Source organism: Heptranchias perlo, chromosome 5 (genome assembly GCF_035084215.1).
Source record: "Heptranchias perlo isolate sHepPer1 chromosome 5, sHepPer1.hap1, whole genome shotgun sequence".
Taxonomy (NCBI): domain Eukaryota; kingdom Metazoa; phylum Chordata; class Chondrichthyes; order Hexanchiformes; family Hexanchidae; genus Heptranchias; species Heptranchias perlo.
This window is the reverse complement of record NC_090329.1, coordinates 55,889,083-55,908,169: the sequence shown is the minus strand read 5'-3', so window position 1 is coordinate 55,908,169 and position 19,087 is coordinate 55,889,083. Positions and strand designations below refer to the sequence as shown.

Below are 19,087 nucleotides of genomic sequence, written 5' to 3'. Positions count from 1 at the left end.
GGTCAAGGGTGAATTTCCTGAGCTAAATGACATTTGTTTGTGCTGTTGGTTGAGGAATAAACCATATTACTCGTCCACTGGCCAGGATACCAGGAGAACTCCCTCTTCAAATAGTGCCATGGGATCGTTTACATCCACCTGAGGACTGACATGGACTTGGTTTAATGTCATATCTGAAAGATGTCATCTCTGACAGTGTAGCACTTCCTCAGTACTGCACTGGAGTGTCAGCCTAGATTATAGGCTCAAAAGTCTGGAATGGGGCTTGAACCCACAACCTTTTGACTCCGAGGTGAGAATGTTACCCGCTAAGCCAAGGCTGACACCAAGTAGTGGGTAGAGGTAAGGAACAGCAAACGATGCAAGACTCTGGTAGGAGTTGTCTCCAGACTTCATGATAGTATTGGGGGGATGTGTAAGTAGTGAGATCAGGGAAACGTGTAGCAAAATCAATGTGGTTATAATGGGAGATTTTAATTTTCATTAGAACTGACGAGGAAACAGGCCATACTGGATTTAGTGATGAGCAACAAAGCACAATTAATCAACAATCTGATGGTAATGGAGCATTTTGCAGATAGTGATCATAATATGATTGAATTTGATCTTAGATTTGAGAAGGAGAAGGGAGAGTCAAAAACCAAGATTTGAAATTTAGGTGAGGCAAACTTTGAAGGGATGAACACTAAATTGACCAAAGTAAACTGGGCTGAACTGTTAACGGGTAAACATTGGGAAATATTCAAAGAAATATTTGGTACAACACGAAACCACTAAAATGCAAAAGCTCCACTTGTGTGAAGCAATCATGGTCAACAAATGAGGTAAGACAGTATCAATCTAAAAAAGAAGGCTTACACAAATGCAAGGGAAAGTAGAAATCCAGCAGACTGGAAGAGATATAAAAAAACAATTAAGTAAGTAATAAGAGGTGCCAAAAGGGAATATGATGAAAAAACTTGCAAGGGATATCAAAGCTATTAGCAAAAGTTTTATAAATATATTAAGAGAAAGAGATTGAAAAATTGTAAATGCCACCACATTATTTAAGAAGGAAGGACAGGAGAAACCAGGTAACAACAGACCTGTCATTTCATCATCTGAGATGAAGTGATTGAGCATTTGGACAAGTATCAGTAGATCAGAGGGTCAGCATGAATTTGTGACGGATCGATCATCTCTCACAAAGATAGTTGAATTTTTTGAGGTCACTAGCATGGTGGATAGGGGAGTGTCGATATGGTTTTCAGAAGGCATTTGATGAGGTCCTGCACGATTAGCAAAAATGAGAATGCATGGAATTGGAGGTAACCTTGTGACATGGGTCAGTAATTGGTTGGGTGGGAGGAGACTGAGTGTCAGGATGAAGGGCTGGTTCTCTGATTGGCAGGATGTGACAAGTGGTGGTCCCCAAGGATCTGCACTGGGCCTCAGCTTTTCCTCATACATATTAGTGATTTGGCTGATAGAACAGAGAGTTGTATATCCTAGTTTGCAGCTGATACTAAGTTTGAAGGCACAGTGAGTTGTGTGGATGGGGACTGGACTTTGAAAAGGGACACAGAAAGATGAAATGTGTGGGCAGAAGTATGGCAGATGGGGTTCAATGTAAGCAAGTGAGAGTTTATCCACATTGGATCTGTAAAAGACAAATTGGAATATTTTCTTAATTGAGATGGACTGGGGCAATGGATGCTGCAGTTATTTACTCATGTACTAATTATTTTTACACTCATCCACATTGAACTGCATCTGCCATCCACTTTGCTAATTATTTCTAATAACGTAGTTTGAAAATAAACTGTTCATATGGAAGCTTTTTAAGCACAGAGAGCATCCCAATACTTCTTCCACTTTCCTCAAGAATAAAGAAAGGGGCGGGAGGCTTGTACTTCCCTAGAAACGCATTCAAATTCTCCCTGGGAACCAAGTCTTACATAAAGATTCTGTAATGAAGCAAACAACGAATCTTCACCTGAGCACGAAACGTTTTAACATTGACAGCAGGCTGGGAAGATTAATGCTTCTTTTCAATTTTCTGTCAGATTGATACCAGTTGATGTGTGTTTTGCTTTTGTCTCATAATCCACCTCATAAACCTAGTCAGCCTAGGATCTGCTGACTTGGTCTCAAGTACCTATCCCTAAAAATGTATCCCAATTACTCTGATGTGCGAGTATTTTATTCAGTCTTTCAGTGTGTTGTTGCACGAATACCCTGCATATGACCCTTCGAAAGACATAATTTTCCATTGTAAAGCTGATATGTACTCTCCTTTTTTGAGTTACGGCTTTTTTTGGCAATTCAGGTTCAACAATTGGCCATGGTGCCGCTCGGTTAGGGAATGGGGATAAATCTATCAAGGTTCTTGTTTTCCTGCTGGTGCGTACACATATATAGATGTTTCGTGAGGACAGGATTGGGGTCTGCTATAACAAGGCCCCTCGTGGTTATTCAACCTGCTCACATTTGTAAAGGGGCATTTGAACCAGCGTTCACGCAACTTCATACCATCATGAGAAATGTCCCTTTGAGAGAAAATTTGAAGTGGGAGAACAAATAAATGAAAAACAAGTATGGGAAGAAGATACATTTAAAAGGAGGAAATGTGCACTCCAAAAAGAGGAATGAAATGAAGCATTTGATAGGTATTCAATTTAGGGAGTCAAAGGATATGGGGAAAAGGCGGGAAAGTGGAGTTGAGTTGAAAATCAGATCAGCCATGATCTCATTGAATGGCGGAGCAGGCTCGAGGGGCCGAATGGCCGACTCCTGCTCCTATCTCTTATGGTCTTATGGTATTAATTTAAAAATATAGCCAAGATTGAGAGAGTTTAACAGAATGCATTAAATGGACGATGTAAAAGAAAAAGATTTGCAAGTAGCACAGCAGCTGGCATAGTTAGCAATGTAACTTTGCCATGGTAAAATTTGAGGAGAATCGTAAGACCATAAGAGGTAGGAGCAGGAGTAGGCCATTCAACCCCTCGAGCCTGCTCCACCATTTAATGAGATCAAGGCTGATCTGATTTTTACCTCAACTCCACTTTCCCTCCTTTTCCCCATATCCTTTGACTCCCTTGCTGATCAAAAATTTGTCTAACTCAGCCTTGAATGTATTCAATGACTCAGCCTCCGCAGCTTTTTGGGGTGAAGAATTCCAAAGATTCACGACCCTCTGGGAGAAGAAATTCCACCTCATTTCCGTCTCAAACGGGCGACCCCTTATTCTGAGACGATGCCCCCAAGTTTTAGATTCCCCCATGAGGGTTAACATCCTCTCAACATCTACCCTATTGAGTCCCCTCAGAATCTTGTATGTTTCAATAAGGTCTCCTCTCATTCTTCTAAACTCCAATGAGCATAGACCCAACCAGTTCAATCTTTCCTCATAAGACAACCCTTCAATACCCGGAATCAACCGAGTGAACCTTATCTGAACTGCCTCCAGTGCAAGTATGTCCTTCCTTAAATAAGGGCACCAGAACTGCACGCAGTAATCCAAGTGTGGTCTCACCAGCACTTTGTACGGTTGTAGCATGACTTCCCTGCTTTTATACTCCGTCCCCCTGTTTGCCTTCCGGATTACCTGCTGCACCCATATTTGACGTTTTGTGTTTCATGCACAAGGACACCCAGATCCCTCTGTACCGCAGCATTTTGTGGTATTTCTCCATTCAAATAATATTTTGCTTTTTTATTTTTCCTCCCAAAGTGGATGACTTCACATTTTCCCCACATTATATTCCATCTGCCAAATTTTTGTCCATTCGCTTAACCTGTCAATATCCCTTTGCAGACACTTTGGGGTCAATTTTCGGATTGCCAAGCAGGTGCGTTCGTGTCGAGGGGGGCTGCTAAAATTGGGGATTCCCGGGGCGGGTCCAGAGCCCGGCTCCAAACCGCCCACTTCCGGGTTCCCCATGTGGGACTCCCACTGGCAATTAAAGCCCGTGGGATTCCACTTAAAGCAATTAATTGCATAGTTCATGTCGTTTGCAGACCTGGTTGGAAGGATATTTTAGGAGGGGTGGGATTTTTCATGTCAACTGAGCGTGTTTCCCGTACTGGGGGAAACACTCCAAGTTGAAACTGATGTGTTGCAGCCACCAGCCTGTGGGAGCTGCAAAGGTCCATTTGACAGGTGGGGTGGGTTGGGGGGGAGACCCTCACTCACTCATTGCAGGAGGCCACTCTGTCACTTTGGACAAAATTTGGCCTGCACCAAACTCCTCCAAACTCCAAAATTCACCAACTTGGAACCTCAACTCATGTGTGCGGACACATTTACCAACCTTGCGGACCTCCTCAAACGTACATCTTCCGGATGGGGTCCGCCGTAGCTGCAGTCATGACCTCATCGGAGGACGAACAGCATCACCAGCCTCGCCGGCCACGCCGTCCACCTCAGATACTTGGAGCTCCACAACACAGTGCTGTGACACGTCCACCTGCACAGTAGGAGGGAGGGCAACCGCAGAGAGAGATGCTTCGCAGAATGCACTACCCTCGCCACAGGGCCTAGAAACCGAGGCTCAGCTTCCTGGACCTCTCTGAGGAGCAGTGCATACGGAGGCTCAGAGTCACTCGACATGTAGTCGTGGACATCTGCAGCCTCCTTGATGCTGAGCTGCTCCCGGCTGGCCCGAGCACCATCTTCTTACCTGTCGTTGTCAAAGTCACCACTGCCCTCAACAACTTCTCCTTTGGATCCTTCCGGGGTGCCACCGGGGACATCACCGGCATCTCTCAGTCGTCTGCACAAAAGAGCCCTGCAAATAAACCTACACCCACTCTGTAGTGACCCAATGGGTGGCATCAGGTTTGGGTCTTCATAGTGATCCTCAGGAAAGGAAATTATTGTACAATCCAGACAAAATTTTCAAATTTGATTTGAATCAGTTCTCCTCCATGTTGAGCACCACTTGGAGGAAGCACTGAGGGTAGCAAGGGCACAGAATGTACTGTGGGTGGGGGACTTCAATGTCCATTACCAAGAGTGGCTTGGTCAGACCACTACTGACCGAACTGGCCAAGTCCTGAAGGACATAGCTGCCAGACTGGGCCTGCGGCAGGCGGTGAGCGAACCAACACGAGGGAAAAATCTACTTGACCTCGTCCTCACCAATCAACCTGTCGCAGATGCATCTATCTATGACAGTATTCGTAGGAGTGACCACCACACAGTCCTCGTGGAGACGATGTCCCGTCTTCGCACTGAGGACACCATCCAATGTGTTGTGTAGCACTATCACCGTGCTAAATGGGATAGATTCAGAACAGATCGAGCAGCTCAAAACTGGGTATCCATGATGTGCTGTGGGCCATCAGCAGCAGCAGAATTGTATTCCAGCACAATCTGTAACATCATGGCCCGCATATTCCTCACTCTACCATTACCAACAAGCCAGGGGATCAACCCTGGTTCAATGAGGAGTGTAGAAGAGCATGCCAGGAGCAGCACCAGGCGTACCTAAAAATGAGGTGCCAACCTGGTGAAGCTACAACTCAGGACAACATGCATGCTAAACAGCGGAAGCAACATGCTATGGACAGAGTTAAGCGATTCCACAATCAACGGATCAGATCAAAGCTCTGTAGTCCTGCCACATCCAGTCGTGAATGGTGGTGGACAAGTAAACAACTAGCAGGAGGAGGAGGCTCTGTCAACATCCCCATCCTCAATGATGGAGGAGTCCAGCACGTGAGCGCAAAAGACAAGGCTGAAGCGATTGCAACCATCTTCAGCCAGAAGTGCCGAGTGGATGATCCATCTCGGCCTCCTCCCGATATCCCCACCATCACAGAAGCTAGTCTTCAGCCAATTCGATTCACTCCACATGATATCAAGAAATGGCTGAGTGCACTGGATACAGCAAAGGCAATGGGCCCCGACAACATCCGTGCTGTAGTGCTGAAGACTTGTGCTCCAGAACGAGCCGTGCCTCTAGCTAAACTGTTCCAGTACAGCTACAACACTGGCATCTACCCGACAACGTGGAAAATTGCCGAGGTATGTCCTATCCACAAAAAGCAGGACAAATTCGGCCAATTACTGCCCCATCAGTCTACTCTCAATCATCAGCAAAGTGATGGAAGGTGTTGTTGACAGTGCTATCAAGCAGCACTTACTCACCAATAACCTGCTCAGTTTGGGTTCCGCCAGGACCACTCAGCTCCGGACCTCATTACAGCCTTGGTCCAAACATGGACAAAAGAGCTGAATTCCAGAGGTGAGGAGAGAGTGACCGCCATTGACATCAAGGCAACATTTGACCGAGTGTGGCACCAAGGAGCCCTAGTAAAATTGAAGTCAACGGGAATCGGGGAAAACTCTGCAGTGGCTGGAGTCATACCTAGCACAAAGGAAGATGGTAGTGGTTGTTGGAGGCCAATCATCTCAGCCGCAGGACTTTGCTGCAGGAGTTCCTCAGGGCAGTTTCATAGGCCCAACCTTCTTCAGCTGCTTCATCAATGACCTTCCCTCCATCATAAGGTCAGAAATGTGGATGTTCGCTTGATGATTGCACAGTGTTCAATTCCATTCACAACCCCTCAGATAATGAAGCAGCCTGAGCCCACATGCAGCAAGACCTGGACAACATCCAAGCTTGGGCTGATTAGTGGCAAGTAACATTCGCGCCCGTCAAGTGCCAGGCAATGACCATCTCCAACAAGAGAGAGTCCAACCACCTCTCCTTGACATTCAACGGCATTATCATCGCCGAATCCCCCACCATCAACATCCTGAAGGTCACCATTGACGAGAAACTTAACTGGACCAGCCACATAAATACTGTGGCTACAAGAGCAGATGAGAGGCTGGGAATTCTGCGGCGAGTGACTCGCCTCCTGACTCCCCAAAGCCTTTCCACCATCTCCACTTGCCTGAATGAGTGCAGCTCCAAAAACACTCAAGAAGCTCAACACCATCCAGGACAAAGCAGCCTGCTTGATTGGCACCCCATCCATTAACCTAAACATTCGCTCCCTTCACCACCGGCGCACTGTGGCTGCAGTATGTACCATCTGGAGGATGCACTGCAGCAACTCGCCAAGGCTTCTTTGACAGCACCTCCCAAACCCGTGACCTCTACCACCCAGAAGGACAAGGGCAGCAGGCACATGGGAACAACACCACCTGCACGTTCCCCTCCAAGTCACACACCATCCCGACTAGGAAATATATCGCCGTTCCTTCATCGTCGCTGGATCAAAATCCTCGAACTCCCTTCCCAACAGCACTTTGGGAGAACCTTCACCACACGGACTGCAGCGGTTCAAGAAGGCGGCTCACCACCACCTTCTCGAGGGCAATTGGGGATGGGCAATAAATGTTGGCCTCGCCAGCGACGCCCACATCCCATGAATGAATAATAAAAAAAAAGACTTGGCAGTAGTGGTGATAACAAAATTTAATGTGGTTGGCAAAACAAACAAATGTAAATGAAAAACATGACATTCCGTTATACACCCTTGTGCATCCCCTTTGTGCTAATAAAACTGTAGCCTTACATTTACAGGAACCCCGACGTGGTGCTACCCCTGTGGCTTCAGCAGAGGTAGTGGCAGGTTGTTCTTGCCCTAACCGATGAGATGCTTTGCCTGGACGCACTCTGGGTTTCATTGCCCGTGACGGCCCCTCCAAATACTGCTCCACCTGCACCTCTGTAGGGGCAGCCTCGGCCACCTGGAGAGGAGGCAGCATTGTGGGTACTGGTAGAAAGGGGGGCAACGGGTGAGACGTTGGAGCGCTTTGAGTGGCATCCCCACTTCCATGTCCCCTTTCACCATCATCCCTCTCCTGGGCCAGGCTCACATCACTCCGAGCACACTTTGCTGGACAACAGTTTGGAGGACTTGTGTGAAGCCTTGGAAGGCCAGTTGTAAGGTATCTGTCAGCTTGTTCAAGGCGGCAGAATGTTGCTCACCCTGAATCCGAACGGCCGTTGTCAGGGCCTGAATGGACTCATTGTTGAGCCGTGCTTGAAGCTCGATGGAGGCTAGCCTTCCCTCCATCGCGGACATTCCTGCACTTATCCGCGATACTACCTCAGAGATGCCTTCATGTCACTTTGACAGGATTCCACTCATGCAGGAGTTGGACTCCTCCATCCTCTGCGCGATTGTGGAGAGTGCACGTGGCAACTGTTGCAGGACTTTGGCAATGTGCTGCTGCCCCTCGATGACTCTCCTTTTCATGGCTGCCCCCCAGGGTTCAGCATCTTGGTTCAGCTGTGCAGAGCCTGGAGAAGGGACTGAGTGTAACATATCAAAGTTTGCAGATGATACAAAGATGGGAGGGAAAGTAGAGAGTGAGGAGGACATAAGAAACCTACAAGGGGATATCGACAGGCTGGGTGAGTGGGCAGAGATTTGGCAGATGCAATACAATATTGGAAAATGTGAGGTTATGCACTTTGGCAGGAAAAATCAGAGAGCAAGTTATTATCTTAATGGCGAGAAACTGGAAAGTACTGCAGTACAAAGGGATCTGGGGGTCCTAGTACAAGAAAATCAAAAAGTTAGTATGCAGGTGCAGCAGGTGATCAAGAAGGCCAACGGAATGTTGGCTTTTATTGCTGGGGGATAGACTATAAAAACAGGAGGTATTGCTGCAGTTATATAAGGTATTGGTGAGACCGCACCTGGAATACTGCATACAGTTTTGGTGTCCATACTTAAGAAAAGACATACTTGCTCTCGAGGCAGTACAAAGAAGATTCACTCGGTTAATCCCGGGGATGAGGGGGCGGACATATGAGGAGAGGTTGAGTGGATTGGGACTCTACTCATTGGAGTTCAGAAGAATGAGAGGCGATCTTATTGAAACATATAAGATTGTGAAGGGGCTTGATCGGGTGGATGCGGTAAGGATGTTCCCAAGAATGGGTGAAACTAGAACGAGGGGGCATAATCTTAGAATAAGGGGCTGCTCTTTCAAAACTGAGATGAGGAGCAACTTCTTCACTCAGAGGGTAGTAGGTTTGTGGAATTTGCTGCCCCAGGAAGCTGTGGAAGCTACATCATTAAATAAATTTAAAACAGAAATCGACAGTTTCCTAGAAGTAAAGGGAATTAGGGGTTACGGGGAGCGGGCAGGAAATTGGACATGAATTTAGATTTGAGGTTAGGATCAGATCAGCCATGATCTTATTGAATGGTGGAGCAGGCTCGAGGGGCCGATTGGCCTACTCCTGCTCCTATTTCTTATGTTCTTATGTAAGAGTGCTCCCACCGACGCGGACTCTCCATGGCTGCCCCTGCCACCAGGGTCTGCTCGTGCTCACGTGTGTGGTGACTCACCATGTGCAACCCCAACTAACTGAGGATGGGGACCCACCGAGGTGTGTGTATCTGCGCTGGTGGATGGCTGCCTCGGATGTGACTATGCACCCTCAGAGGGCGGCAGGTGTCAAGTGATGTTAAGATCATTCGCTATCATGAGTGCTGAGTGTTAGATTTCTGTCACCAGCCGTTTGTGCGCTCCTAGTCTCGGCGTCCTCCACCGACAGGCATTCTAGCGTGTGGCTTATTTCTGTTGCCTGCTGCTCCGCGTCCGTTTGGACCACCTGGTGTGGTGGGCCCCCTCCGGTCCTTGCCCTCTCCCGGGCATTCTGGCATCTCTTCTCCCATCAAGGCAAAACACAGAGAGGCGTGATTGAATGATGGTTGCATCGTGACCCGCTGCATGCATTAGTGTGGGTGGGGGTGACCGTGAGGGAGATACATGGGAGGGTGCGTTTGAGACATAGCTGTGAGATTGTGTGAGGATTGGGTTGGGTGGTGGTGTTCGAATGGGAACTGGGGCGGTGAGTACGTGCAGGCAAGTTGAGGATAATGGTTGAGTGTGTGTGAGGAGTGATGCGAAAGCGTTGTGGTGGCAGTGTGGAAGGAGTTGTGTGGTGGTGGGGGTGATGTGGAAGATGGCGTGTCGGAGAATGCGTAAGTATACTCATTTTGGCTGACCTGGTTAGGTCATCAAAGCGCTTCCTGCACTGGATCCAGGTTTGGGCGACATTGCTGCTGCTGGTGACCTCCTCTGCCACCTCGAGCCAGGCCTTCTTGGTGGCAGAGGCAGGCCACTTCCTCCCGTCTGATGGGAAAAACATTTCCCTCCTCCTCCTGACCCCATCGAGCAGCACCTGGAGTGAGAAGTCAGAAAACCTTGGAGCAGCCTTGCCTCTGGCCTGCTCCATGCTGCCAATATGGTTCTTTGCTGCAGGAGGAGCATTGGAGGACTGCCCCTTTAAACAGGGCTCCTCCTGCTGACAGCCTGTGATGCGGGTGCGCAGTGCGCCCGCTGCACGGGTTTGCAACGGGAAACCCGGAAGCACGCGCAAGTACCTTCAATTAGGCTGTGATCGCGTGCGGAGCGCACCGATTTCACTGGACGCGTTACCCACTCGCCCAGTCGACCCCCGGCTGGCAACCCGCCTCCCTCCTAATATCGGGCCCTTTGTGTTCTCCTCACAACTTGCTTTTCCACCTATCTTTGTATCATCAGCAAATTTGGCCAAAATACACTCTGTTCCTTCCTCCAAGTCATTGATATGTATTGTAAATAGTTGAGACTGCAGCACCCTACTAGTTACAGACTGCCATTTTGAAAATGACCCTTTTATCCCGACTCTTTGTTTACCATGAGTTAGTCAATCCTCTCTCCATCCCAGTATATTACCCCCAACACCATGAGCTCTTATCTTGTGCAGTAACCTTTTATGTGGCACGTTAATGAATGCCTTTTGGAAATCCAAATATACTGCATTCATTGGTTCCCCTTTATCCATCCTGCTCATTACTTCCTCAAAGAACTCTAATAAATTTGTCAGACATGATTTCCCCTTCATAAAACCATGTTGATTCTCCTTGATTATATTATGAGTCTCCAAATGTCCTGCTACTCCTTCCTGAATAATGGATTCTAGCATTTTTCCAATGACAGATGTTAGGCAAACTGGTCTATAGTGACCTGTTTTCTGTCTCGCTCCCTTCTTGAATAGGATGTTAGGTTTGCGGTTTTCCAATCCGCTGGGACCTTTCCAGAATCTCGTGCATTCACTATCTCTGTAGCTACTTCCTTTAAGACCCTTGGATGCAAGCCATCAGGTCCATTAGTTTACCGAGTACTTTTTCTCCAGTGATTCTTTTTAGTTCCTCCCTCCCCTTTGCCTCTTGATTTTCTACTATTATTGGTATGTCATTAGTGTCATCTACTGTGAAGACACAAAAAAAATCTGTTCAATTCCTCTGCCATTTCCTTGTTTTCCATCATTATTTCCCCAATCTCATCCTCTAAGGGACCAATGTTTACTTTAGCTACCCTCTTCCTTTTTATATTCTTGTGGAAGCTTTTACTGTCAGTTTTTATATTTCTTGCTAGTTTACTCTCATAATTTATTTTCTCCCTTTTTATTATTCTTTTGTCATCCTTTGCTGGTTTTTAAAATTTTCCCAATCTTCAGACTTACCAGTAATCTTTGCCATGTTGTATGCTTTTTCTTTTAACCTGATACTATCTTTTACTTCCTGAGTTAGCCATGATTGGTTCACCCTTTTTGTGAAGTCTTTCCTCCTCACAGGGATAATATTTTGTTGCAAGTCATAAAATATCTTTTTAAACGTTTGCCACTGCTTATCCACCTTCATACCATCTAATCTGTTTACCCAGTCCACTTTAGCCAATTCCGCCCTCATTCCTTTATAATTGCCCTTATTTAAGTTTAATACAGTAGTTTCAGACCCAAGATCCTCGCTCTCAAACTGGATGTGAAATTCTATCATGTGATGATCACTGCTTCCCAAGGGATCCTTTACTTTGAGATCATAAATTAATCCTGTTTCATTACCCATTACCAGATCCAAAATGGCTGTTCCCTGGTTGGTTCCCCAACGTATTGGTCTAATAAACAGTCCTGAATACACTCTCTGGACTCCTCCTCAGAGCTGCTTTTGCCAATTTGATTTGTCCAAACTGTGTTAAAGTTAAAATTGCCCATGATTATTGCATTACCTTTTTTACAAGCCCCCCTTATTTCCTGATTAATATTTTGCCCAACAGTGTAGCTACTGTTGGGGGGCCTATTTTCTACTCACACCTGTGATTTCTTACCTTGCTATTTCTTACCTCCACCCAAATTGATTCGACATCTTGATCTTCTGAGCCAAGATCATTTCTCACTATTATACCAATTTCATCCTTTATTAACAGCTACCCCACCACCTTTACCTTTTCTCCTATCCTTCCGAAATGTTAAATAACCCTGAATATTTAGCTCCCAACCTTGGTCACCTTGCAACCACGTCTCTGTAATGGCCACGAGATCATACCCATTTGTTTCTATTTGTGCCGTAAATTCAAATATTTTATTACGAATGCTGCGTGCGTTCAGATGATGAACCTTTAATTTTGCCTTTTCACCATTGTTTCCTACCACGGCCCCATTTGCTCATGCACTCTTATGTTTGTACGCTCTGTTGCTCCCTGACACACTCTGTTTATCATTACCCCCATCACTTTCCTGTACTACTTCCTTGTCTTTTCTCTTTATCAATCTAAACTTCACCCCACCTGAGCCCTCTGCCCCTCTATATTTAGTTTGAAGCATTTTCTACTGCCCCAGTTATTCGGTTTGCCAGAACACTGGTCCCAGCATGGTTCAGGTGAAGCCCGTCCCAACGGAACAGTTCTCTCTTTCCCCAGTACTGGTGCCAGTGCCCCATGAATCAAAAGCCACTTCTCCCACACCAATCTTTGAGCCGCGCATTCATCTGTCTGATCTGATTTACCCTGTGCCAATTTGCTCGTAGCTCAGGTCGTAATCCGGAGATTATCACCTTTGTGGTTCTGCTTTTTAATTTCGTCCCTCGCTGCTCAAACTCCCTCAGCAGAACCTCTTTCTTAGTCCTACCTATGCCGTTGGTACCTTCGTGGACCACGACAACTGGATCCTCCCCTTCCCACTCCAAGTTTCTCTCCAGCCCTGAGGAGATGTCTTTAACTCTGGCACTAGGTAGGCAACACAGCCTTTGGGACTCTTGCTCTTGGTTGCAGAGAACACTGTCTATCCCTCTAACTATAATGTTGCCCACTGCAACCACATTCCTTTCTACTATTCCCGACTTTAATGGCCCCCTGAACTATGGTGCTGTGGCCAGTTTGCTCATCCTCCCTGCAGTCCCTGCACTCGTCCACAGGGACTTCAAGAACCTTGTATCTATTGAACAAGTGTAGAGGCTGAGGCTCCTGCAATGCTACCTCCTGGATCCCCGTATCTGCCTCACTCACAGTCACACCCTCCTGTCCCTGACCATGTGCCAATTCTGCAGTATTTAGTCTGAGGGGCGTGACCGCCTTCTGGATCAAAGTGTCCAGGTAACTTTCTCCCTCCCTGATGTCTCGCAATGTCTGCAGCTCGGACTCCAGCTCCTCAACTCGGAGCTGAAGTTCCTCGAGCTGCAGACACTTACCGCAGATGTAGTCGTCCTGGACAAAACTGTCCAGTAGCTCCCACATATTGCAGCTGCAACACATCTCCTGCCCTGTCATAACTTTTATTTATTTAATTGATTACTTCAATGCCAATCAAATTATTTTTTGGTTGAACCAAGTACTGGCCTTGTTTAATTTATTAAATTAAGTTTGGTTTTTTATAAAAATTAATTTTATGCTCTCAGTTACTTCGCCCACAGTCCTAAGAAAGAAGCAAACAGAAGAGATACTCACCACCAACCACCTACCTGCCTTACCTGTGACATCACACTGCAGTTTTGTTTTGTTGTTGCTGTGACCCGCTCTCGGCGCGCTCCTCTCCGCCCCCGGTGCACTCCTCTTCCCCCCCCTGCTCAAGTGCCAATCACCTGAGTCAGCCCCAGCATACAGTAGATTACCAGTTTTAACCAGTCGCCTAATTAACTAGGTGACCAACTGCCACTTTACCACTGCTTGTTTACCACTAACTGAAAACTGCAAGTTAAGATTGAATTTAAGTTAAATGCTTGATGCCAAACTTAGTCAAATTTTAGATGGAGATCAACCCTTAAAAGTCCCCTGACTCACCAAATTCCCAATTATAGACCGTCAAAACTAGACTCCCGTTGATTGCTGCTACTTCGTGCTTCCTTATTCCGTGTGTTAGCAAAACCCTCCTCTGGATTAATTCTGTCAAAGATCACAGAAGTCTTGGTAAAAATTGTGAACAGTCATGGACGTGTTTGTGGTGACCAAACTACATTTATAACAGAAAGTGGGAGAGCAAAAATCGAAACCAGTGGGAAACCACAAAAAGCACAGCACATAACAAATATAAGAAAAGATCTTGAAAGCACCTTTTATTTGTACTTCATTGAGGTTCTTCATAGATCATGGGATCTGTGACAGAGGTGCAGCCTTCAGGATCATTCGTGTAAATTCAGCAATTAAAACCCTTCGACTGCCACCGACTTAGCACTTTTTCAGCAGTTTTGTGCCTGGTGGTTGATATTGCTGACTGCCCCCTGTAGTTTACCTTGGTAGATGATGAGCAGAGTTGTCCATATTGAGATGTTGGGAGCAAGATTTACAATGAAAAAAATTCGGCAAACAAGACACATATTTTAAACCCACTTAAACATGAGCTTCGTTTTATCCTTTCAAAGCGATGTACATCAAAATGTTAGCTTTTTAAAGCAAAACAAATAAATACCTCTCTAATGATTGGCACACAGCCAGTCTGGTCTAAGGGAATTATTCAACTAAAGGGTGGTTGAAAGTTTCTCATCTTTGGGTAACTTTCACAGATGTAGCTGTAATATTACTGGATATTCGTGCAGACCCATGTGCTTGTAAAGGTTTGTTCTATCAATGCATGTTTCTTTAAATTTGTAGTTTCCAATTCTGCTTTGTATTTATACCATATTTGTGTATACTGGTACTTTACTGAATGGCAGACATTAAATGTTGATCAAGGGAGTAGAAAGGCATGGATCAATTGGAACAGGATAAGCAAGTTTAATTTCTTCAAAAATTCACTGAAATTTTTCTGTTCATCCCATTGTTTTGAAGTAGCTTAGTGTATATTTTATAATGCTGTTTGAATTTTCCATATTATCTCCATCTGGTTCTGAATTTTTAATAGATTAAATGTGGTATTTTTAATCATTAACAGCTTACTGCTTTATCCTTAGGGAAGAGTGGAGGAATTTGTTAACACGATCCTCATCTCCATGTAATTCAGAAATGTAATTGAAGAGTGGATATAAATAATGAATGCTTCTGTTATTGTATCTGAATGTAGGTGATTGCATTCTGCCATGCCAGGCAGATATGAACAGAAAGGGGCTGGGGATGGAATGAGCTTTGGTTTCATGGTTGACCATGAATATCTGCTCTGGGTTAGGTGTAATATAACTTGCAGTAATTGGCTCTCTGTTGGTTATTTGTTTTTATTATGTGAATTTTTGTAGTCAAGATGAGGGACATTAGGGTTGGGAAATGAAACTGTTTTCGATATTTCAGGCATCCGTTGTCAATATTATGCACTCCCAGCGGATAATAAATAGCACGGGGACAATATACATCTGCCTTGACTTCGAAGTGTCAGCTGCAGTCACCATGAGATTGAACTACAGGTGAACTTGACAGAAGATTGCCTATGTTTGTTCTTTGTTATGAAATTGTATGTGTTTGGGAAGATTTCCATTTAAGATTCACCGAATATTCCAGTACAGAACAAGGCCATTCTGCCTATTGATTCTAGAAACATGGAAAATAGGAGCAAGAGTCGGTCATTCTGCCCTTCGGGCCTGCTCAGCCATTCAAAATTATCAAGGCTGATCGTCTAACTCAGTACCCTGTTCCCGCTTTTTCCCCATATCCCTTCTGTGCTGATGTTTTTTAGCACTTGAGCCACGTAATCTAACCCTGTTGTAAGAACAGTGGATCGATACCATGACCAGAATATTCATCAAAAACACGAGACAAATTCTTAATCCCTGCATTTTAACTACTCATCAGGGAACTTCCTGGAGTTTACCACCTGGTTGAGGCCTAAATGTTAACGATGCCTAAATTTTGCTTGCTGTACTATCTTGCATCAACCAGTTCAGATTAGTATTTACACTACCAACCTCCCATTAGGATCTGCAAAGCTACCGAGTGAATTAATTAACATTTTCTTGCCAATTATTAATAAAGTCATGAACTGACTTCTTCATTATACTTCGTATCATTGTTCACAGCACTTAAACATTGTGTATGCAAATAATTAGTAGTTTGGGTTAATTGATAGACTAAATAAAAGGCAGTTCAGTTCTGTCACAGTAATTCAGCTTTAACTACTTGTTGATTGCAAATTTACAGTTAAGATCAGTGTTTGATATTAATATAAGTTTGTGAGATTAACTGGTCGCCCCGCCTTCCCTTGGAGGATGGTATTAGCCTTTTGAGACGTCAGAGTGACGAACCTCTGTCTGTGGAGAGGCTGCTTTTTCCTCCTGGATCCTCTGCGCTTGGGTAAATTCACCTGCGCTAGTATCTGGGATGGCTGGCTGGCTAAAATCCTGCCTCCCTTGATCTCCGGGATATTTATACATCGAAGTGACATACTTGTATCTGGCTGGTATAGCTGTATAATCTTAACTTCCGAAACCTTATCTCTATCTCTCTCTCTCTCTTTCTCTCAATGTATTTTGATTTTACAGATGCACCCTTCTCAATATACTAGAAAAAGAACGCCCTAAAACTTCTACTGCAAAGACTACTACAAGAACTACTGAAAGACCTAGAACTAAACTAATAAGTAAGGACTGATTGTCAAAAACACTTTCTTGTATGTCCTGAATTTCCAAAGAAACCTTTTCTATTTACCAATCTGAGTGACAAGTTAGAAGAATTCAGCCCTTCTGGTGTCAATCACCTCATGCAGCTCTGTTAGTACCCATAATGACCTCCAAAAGCAATGAAGCAGCATCACCTGGACCTGCCAGGTCGGTCATTTACTCCAAAGCTTCTCAAGTGTTTGTTAACAAATGGCCTCCCACAGGTCCAGATAAGGCAGGACATATTTACCTCCCCCTCAATGAGATGTCCACGGGCCTACGATCTTGAAGGCTTTTCTTCTATCCCTGGTCAGGAATGTTTTATTTGTGTCCTTTAAGACCTACCTGTTTGACCAACATTTTGGTCACCTGTCTTAGGATCTCCTTATGTGGCTCAATGTCAATTTTTTTGTCTGATAACACTCCTATGATGTGCCTTGGGACGTTTTACTACATTTTAGGCGCTATATAAATGCAAGTTGTTGTTGTATAAGGCTTCATGGACTAATTAGTATTAACCCTTGACTTACCTCGTATTCAGTCTGACGACTGATTCCATTTTGAGGACACATTTAAGGTAATTCTTCAGGCATTTTCCTAGACCTGATGACTCCTTATTCCATTTGATATTCAACTTTTCAAACAACTATCTAATTTCTTTTGAAAATAATTTATGGGCTCCATTTCAACAATGGTTTGTGACAGTGTATTTCACATCCTAACCAATCCCTGTTTTTAAAAAAAACCTTTTCTGACCTCACCTTTAACTCTTTTTATGATTATCTTAAATTTGCGCCCTCTGATTATTTCCTCATTGACCAGTGGAAACAATCTATCATAACCCTGAATACCTTGATCAGGTCCCACTTTAACCTTTGCACCTCTAGTGAAAAAAGCTCTGACTTCTCAAGTTGCTCTTGATAAGTGTAATTGAGTTCCGCACCCACCCCCCCCCCCACCCCCCCCCCAAATCCAGGTACCATCCTAATTAATCTGTGCTACACCTTTTCCATTGCTTCGATATCCTTCATGTAATGCGATACAAGTTCAACATTATCTCCTTGCTTTTGTTCTCTATGCTTGTAGAGCAAAAAGTAAGAATGACATTTGTTTAATTCCAAAATAAATGCTTCACATTTTCTGCATTGAACTGCATCCGCCACATACCTACCAATTCTGCTCACCTATCCCTGTAACAATTCTTGTCACAATTTCCTATACTCCATATTGGTCTCATATCTTTGCCATAAGTCTTTTATGTGGTACTGTATCAAATTTAGAAATATGGAAAATCCATGAGTCACATCTGCTCCATTTCCTTATCTATACTCGATTATTTTTCAAAGAATTTTATAGGTTTTGTCAAGTATGGCCTGCTTTTTTGAAATCCATGCTGACTGGCCCTGATAAATTTTGATACTTTAAGTGCTTAGTAATTTCATCCCCTAATGTAGACTTTGGTAGTTTCCCAACAACTTAAGTAAGAATAATTGGATTATAATTTTCTCTTTTTCCTGTCTCCTTTCTTTTGAAGAATTGATTCACATTTGCCACTCTCCAGTCCTCTGGCACAATTTGCGTTTCCACATATTTTCAGCAAATTGTACTGGAGCCACTGCTATTTATTCACTTGTTTCCACCAGGATCCTTATCCTTAGATGTTAATCCTCTGGTCCTGTGAATTTGTCTCTTCGTGGTCCCTGCTTTTGAATTGTTCCCCTACTTTTAAGTTACCTACTTGCTCCACTTCATCACCCAGTGTAGGTCAAGTAAGGAAGGCTTTGTTCTTTGTTGAGCAGCAACATAATGACTCAAACACTTCTGAACACACTGCAAAAAATCTGCACTTTGTTAGCACAAACATTATAACTTAATTTGATGCCTCTCTAATTTGTCAGCAAATTTCATCTTGAACTTCTTTTCCACAATTTGGCTGCCTATCTCGAGCTGCAATTCCTCAGCTCAATTCAAAACTATTCTGTTTTTTCCACTTCTCTACTCAAATCCTCCATGTTCTGGTGCTGATCTGTTGCCTTTGATTGGTAGCTTTACTTCTCCTGATGTAGCAGAGAAGGAGGCCATTCAGCCAATCATGCCTCTGCTGGCTCTTTGGTAGAACGATCCAATTAGTCCCATAGCCTAGTAATTTTTTTCCCTTCAAGTATTTATCCAATTCCCTTTTGAAAGTTATTGTTGAATCTGCTTCCTTTCAAGCAGTGCATTAATATATGCACATTTTAATTTGAATTCTATTGGTTTGTCATTTCTTTTTTTGCCTTCCCTCATCCTG

The 19,087-nt window shown here is 44.5% G+C and overlaps 1 protein-coding gene across 18 annotated transcripts in view; it reads left to right on the top strand.

The window, feature by feature from the left end:
• Positions 1-19,087, top strand: part of LOC137321765 (dystrobrevin beta-like) — a 534,882-nt gene that overhangs the window by 143,385 nt on the left and 372,410 nt on the right. The window contains exon 3 of one of the 18 annotated variants that reach the window (XM_067984410.1): positions 15,497-15,609. The exons of the other annotated variants lie outside the window; for them this stretch is intronic. The gene's annotated coding sequence lies outside the window, so the exon portion shown is untranslated. The remainder of the gene's footprint in view (positions 1-15,496; positions 15,610-19,087) is intronic. 18 annotated transcript variants of the gene reach the window in all.